Below are 7,045 nucleotides of genomic sequence, written 5' to 3' on the forward strand. Positions count from 1 at the left end.
AAACAATTCAGCATTTAAAAACGAAAAAAACTTAAAAAATTAAATTTACAAAAAAAAAGTTATAGCTCAAGAACTAGAAACTTTGAGTAGAAACTACTCAACGTGTACTACCTAGAAGTTATGTCGCAAAGAAAGGATTAAGAAGATTCTCAATCCCACGTTAAAATGTGCTAGGCATCCCCAAAGCCTCACTAATTAATCTCCTTTTGACCAACTTGTCTGAATTTAATTACTACAAGTTTCAATGATAGCTTCTCATCTTCCCAATAGATGATTAGGGACTTGCACACTTGACTTCTCGTTTTCCAAAGAAGTGATTAGGAACTTGGACACTCTTTTCTCAAGATGACCTTCTTCCCAAGAATTGACTTGGGAACTTGTGTCAATTAATGATTTGACTATTCATTTGCCTCTACACCCTTTCACACACCCCAAATTGATTTTTGACTTCCCTTAATGAGTTCAGTCCCGTTCTCCACATTTTGGAGGGGTTCAATGCACCAACTCATTGAAATTAACTCTTGACTAGCCCCTTTGACTTCCAAAATAGCTTTCATACTCTCTAACACCTTGAAAGCTTAACTTATCACTAAATTAGATCAAACAAAGGTAGTAAAGCTGAAATTATCAAGAACACACATGAACATTCACAAAATGTATATGAACACTCAAGAACGCAAGTATTCAAAACACTTCAAATGATATACCAAAGCGACCATCTTGATGTCTAGTTTCCAAATATCATTACGGATCACCCAAGACACCTAAAGCTAATGACACAATTGGAGACTTTAGAAACAACAGTTCATGAACTTCTTCTTAAACTTATGAACATCCAAGAACACAAGTCTTCAAACACCAAAAATCAGATTCACCAATAGATCAAGAACACCCAAATACTCCAAGTAACACAAATTTCATCCAAAACAACAACGATCAAGAAGTTGAAACCCTAAGAACACTAGGAAATTTAGTCCAAAATAGATTTTTTTTTAATTATTTTATTTTTTATAAAGTTTGATACAAAACAAGGACTAGATTTGTAGGGACAAATCTATGGCCCGCTCTGATACCAAATGATGCAAGAAAATAAAGACAAGATAGAAAAAAGACACAATTGATAAATAATTGGACAATAACTAGAAGGACTAGTCCCACTTACCTTCCAAAAGGATCAAAGGCGCCTACCTTATGCAACAATCCTCAATGGAATAAAATCCCTTGCAAATTGAATGATCAAATGGTCAGTGATGCATCTCGGATTCCTCCAAATAGCTATAAATCAAGCTTTAAACAAGATATGGTTTCATTCATATATCATAAGGGCTTTTTTCTAACGAGTCTAAGTGTAACTTATATAAAAAGCCACACACTTGTCTTGAAAACATAGCCACTCACGCTTTTAAGAAATAACCCATACGTTTGTAAAACAAAATGAAACTTAGCCTAAATTGACTAAATGCACTCACGGGCTATCATAAACTGATTGTGGGCTCTTCTATTGCGTTCGAAAGTGTCCACAGCTCTTGAAATGAAGACTCCATCTCCAAAGCCTAGATAGATGTCGTGTAGAATCCTGACCGGATGGCTGGAATGTATGATGGCCAGTTTGGCTTGCATCATCACCCCCACTCATATGGTATCTATTTAAATTACATATAAATATTTTTGAAACAATAACTTTTTTATTTACTAATCATGAAAAAATATGTAAGAAAATCACTTGTTATTTTCAAGAATAATAGTTTTCCATTTTTTGTACCATGAAATAATGACAAACTTTCCTCTTTATTTCACATCGTATTTAAGAATTATATCTCATTAACGGACTTTCCCACATATTTGATTGCTCTGAGAAAACGGACGGGGTTAACCATTTAAAATTGGAATAGAAGAAAATAATCCTACAGAAATTCATTTTGAAAAAAGGTACAGGTATACCCCTCAACCTTGTGATTTTGAGCAAATATATCTCTCATTAAAAATTGATTACAAATCTTTGTTTATAATCACCAAGTAGCAGTTACAAAGCAAAGGAATCTCAAAGACCTCCCATCTCGCTAACACCTATTTCTTCAAAGCTTGGCGAGGGAGGTCATGCAGACGAACTGCTCGAGTCCTCTCACTTCGTTCGAGCTGCAATTGAAAAAAAAAAAACATACATCTAACTAGTCTTCAACTTTCTTACTTAGCTTGTTCACCCATGTCCATTCCAAGTTTCGTTCCCGAATCACATATGGCTCATACAACTAATCGAGGAAGTCTTGCCATATTGCTCCTAGAAAGTGGCATTCGTAAAACAAATGTTTTAGCTTTCATCTTCAATATCACAAACACACACCTTCCATTATCATGGATGGACCGGTAGGTTCAAATTGGGGGCCTCGTGGGCCTTTATTGGGTCCGGACAGGATGGAGTGCATCAAAGATTTTTTTGTGCGGATTGTGCTTCTTTTGGGGTGGTCTTTAAATTTTGTTCCTCAAATTGGTGGTCTTTAATTTTTGGCCTTCGCCCGTTCCGTTTCGAATCCCACCCCTCGGTAAAAAAAAAAAAAAAAAAAATTCGCAAGGCAAACAAAAAGTAGTCCGCCTTTAAAATTTCCGTTTGAAGGCACTTTACCTGTTGCGCTAAAGCTTCGTTGTAGTCTATGATTACGAATCATATTTATTTCTATGTCAGGAGGTTGTCGCAAATTTTTGGCTATCTCCTCCTCTCGCCTTTTACACTTGAAAAATGCGGCTGTGTATGTCCCAAAATTTCTGTACCTAAACAAACATTGACTACTGATTCAAGAATTTCAAAGTTGCTCCATTGGTCTTTAAGTAGTTGGCCTCAATTTATTCACGAGATATTACTCCTTTAAACGGACTTCGATGGGCAAGTTGGACCCTTTTTCCCGGTAATTCTCCGCTTTTATGTATATTCCCACCCGCAGTTCAAACTACCGAATCATGCAAAACTCTGCATAAGGTAGAGTTTTGCATGCAAAATTACGGCGGAATTTTTTAAAATTTTTTAACTGAGTGGGGTTCGAACTCGAAACCAAAGAGTTCTAACGAAGGGCAAAAATTAAAGACCACCAATTTAATGGGCAAAAATTAAAGACAACCCCAAAATAAGGGCATTTCTATGAATTGCCCGTCCATCAATAGCTAATTTTAGGGTCCTCTATTTAAGTCATAGCCAGGAGTGAGCATGGTACGGTATGGTATGTATTAGAAATTTCAGTTAGGTAAATTTTGATTTTTGATTTTTAATTTTTAAAAATACTATACCATTATCATATCAAATTTATTCCTAAGATATTTAAGTTCGTTTTCGGTATTTTGCAATACGGTAAATTGGTGATCATAGTTTGTTCGACTTAGATATATTCATATAATAGAGAATTATGATTTCGGCTATTCAAAAAACGTCTCAATTATACATACCATACTAACATCTTACACGTGTAAAAATATTCAAAAGAACAGTACAAGCAATTCCCTTCGTTAATCAATTATACAAAAAAAAAACATTTCAATCAAGATAGAGTATACTGAAGAATTCACTTGAGCTGACGATCATATTTGACTTTGGTTCCGCCATTGTTGTTGTATATGAGAAAAATCAGCTTGTTTAATACGCAAGAACAGAGTGATATAAAGAGTGTGAAGAAGTGTTAGAACTAGGATTTTATTTGAAAGAGAAGATGGAAGAAATTTAAATTTGAGAAATGGAAAAAGGGTATTATTTGATATTGTTATGGACCGGATAAGTTTAGTTTGGGCCTCGCGGGCCTTGACCGGTCTGGACAGGAGGAAGTGCCCGAATAGCCGATTTTAGGGTCCTCCATTTAATTCATAACCGCAAGTGATAAAATGTCGGGCTCGTTCATTTTTATCATTCCAATTTTAACTTTACACATTCTTTAAAGTCAAAAATTTTGAGATAGGTATTTTATCACAATATCCATATTAATTGATGTTGAGTCTTAGGTCTTGAAAAATAATTTGGCGAATAAGCAATGCTAAGGATAAAACATGAAGAAAAAATATATGTTTTTTTCTTGATATGCTAAAAGTAACAAGTAAAAGTAAAAATATATTTTTAATATAGTGGACAAGTAGAAGTTGCTTTTGAATCAAATTTAAGCATTCGTGATTAAAATTGTAAAAAATATATATTTGAAATTTCCAAGTGTAAACTTTAACATTTTTGCTTGAAGCCGTAAAATTATTGGCAATGGAAATAGATGCCTAAATTTCAACCATTTATAACCTAACTCATCTATTTTTACGACGTTTAATCATATATGGATGAATTTTTATCATATTTTATATTTATCTTCAATCATTTACGCGGTTATTTCTGATCTTTTAGTTAAATAGCATCCTTTTTAGTCCCTTAATTATTCATAAATTTTAACTGTGATTCATCCGGAATATAACTCAAATACATATAACAGTCAATAAGTTCAAATGTATGCTTTTTAGTCCCTTTGATAAAAAATATGTTATATTTGAACTATTTTAGATGTATAGTATCCTCAAAATATAAAGTAATATATAAGTTTAATATAATATGTACTCTACGTTATTAAATGATGAGATGATAATAATCATACTAATTTGTAAATATTTACTAATAAAATAAAAATATATATCTCAAATAATAAAAATTAAATATATTTGGCCTTATCATATATGAAATAGAGGTCGACGGGGCATGGGTCAAACACAGAGATTAATCAAAGTAGCTTTTAAGTTTTAGGACCACATCATGCACCGATGCGCCACTTTCCAAGGCTCGGGACACTTGTTTGGAACATTCTAATAAATAGCACTAAAATATTGATTTTTATTTTTTTATTTTATGCAACAACAACTCACACGTCATTATGGCCAGTAAGATTCCATCTGGATAACAAAAGAAAAAAGGTTATTATGCTTTGTAAGATCAAAGTACATTATTGAGAGGGGCATTTCAAAAGAAAAAAAATGAATGAATTAAATGGGAGCAAAGTGGCCCATTGGTATGACCCAAAACCATTGACAAAACCATTGACAACACCATTTGAGGTGCCAACATTTTGGAACATATATTTTAAGAGAAAAAAGTTTCTTAGAAATTTTAAAAATGATATTTTTAATAAAAATAGAAAATAAGTTTGATAAGTGGCATTTCAAACTTTAGGTCTTCTCTCTATCCCCAAAATGGAAACACCCCTAACCACGTCACATCCACTACCCCCAACTCCCAACCTCACCCCCACTCATATGGTATCTATTTAAATTACATATAAATATTTTTTAACAATAACTCTTTTATTTACTAATCACGAAAAAATATGTAAGAAAATCACATGTTATTTTTCAAAAAAAAAAAGTTTTTCATTTTTGTACCATGAAATAATAACAAACTTTCCATTATTTTACGTCAGATTAAGAATTATATCTCATTAATCTGACTTTCCCACATATTTCATTACTCGAGAAAATGGACGGGTTAACCATTTAAAATTGAATAGAAGAAAATAAACCTATAAAAATTCATTTGGGAAAAATAAAAGGCAGATATACCCCTCAATCTTACGATTTCAGCTAAAAGACAAATCCCTTTGCTTAAAAGTAATTACCAAGCTTTATTTATAATCACCAAGTAGCAGTTACAGCATTGAGGAGCCAATCAGCACCTCCCATCTCAGTTAACACCTAACAATTGAAAAAAAAAAAACATATATCTAACTAGTCTTCAACTTTTTTACTTAGCTTGTTCACCCATGTCCATTCCAAGTTTCATTCCTGAATCACATATGGCTCATACACCTAATTGAGGAAGTCCTTCCATATTGCCCTTGTGAAAGAGTTTTCAGAAAACAAATGCTTTGTAGTTTCATCTTCAATATGACAAAAAGAACAACTTCCATCATCAATGATATCCCAGCTCAGCAGTTTGTCCTTGGTTCTAAGTTTGCCATGTAGAGCTAGCCAAAGTGTAAACACTTGCTTAGGCTCAGCAGCACTATGACAAACAAGATTCTTCCTATTGACATCCTCTAAATCCAACTTAGAAAGATTATTTTACATCTCTTGTATTTTATTTTCAAATACTTATGTGTAAACATTATTAAAAAAAACTGTAAAAAATATAACATACAAAATAAATGTATAAAGGCCCACAAAATCAATTTGTTTGATTGATACTACAAAAGTAATTGACTCACCTTCCGGAACCATAATGTTGAGGTTGCTTAATTAAGGATTTTTCTGTTATTGCTAATGGACAGTAATTCATGTAATTCTTTAACGATTTGATTTTAAGTTTGAATTAAAACAACAACAATGAAAGGAACATCTATAACGAGATAACTACGTCGTGAAAACTACGTACAAAACTCATCAACAAATTTGACCTACTCATGTTATTTTTATTTTTATTCTTCTTTTAGAAGCTAAAATATTTTATGAATAAAGGTAACGATCAGTTTCAAATGGCTAGAGTTTGAAATTAGCCTATTACTCTAACTATCGATAGATGAGAATGAATCGTCACGTATTCATTTTGCCTAACTGTTTTATTACTATGATTTATGACTGACTTGCCCACTCTAAGACGATAGATAATAGCAATAAAAATCACTTTATATTGTCAAAAAGTTTAATAAATTCAAATTAGTTAAAATATCTATTTTCATGTCCCTTTGTGTCACAACTCACAACCTAAATAAAACTCGAGTCATATTTTCTCTAAAATCATTGTTCATATTATCGGCTTATATATATACGCTTAACTATCTTTATTTTTATTAATATATTTATAGCAGAAAAACATTAAAAATATATATATATATATATACACTAAGTTCAAGTTAGTAAAAATGTCCCTTTTCATGACCTTTGTATCACAACATAAATAAGATTTGGATCATAATTTTTCTAAAATCATTCTTCACATTATAGGCATATATAGATACACTTTAATATACATTTGTTTCGAATTATATCTCTAATTGAAAGATATATATATATATATATACTTATACTTTAAAACGAAACCATTTTC

Source organism: Lycium ferocissimum, chromosome 9, assembly GCF_029784015.1.
Source record: "Lycium ferocissimum isolate CSIRO_LF1 chromosome 9, AGI_CSIRO_Lferr_CH_V1, whole genome shotgun sequence".
In the NCBI taxonomy this organism is placed as follows: domain Eukaryota; kingdom Viridiplantae; phylum Streptophyta; class Magnoliopsida; order Solanales; family Solanaceae; genus Lycium; species Lycium ferocissimum.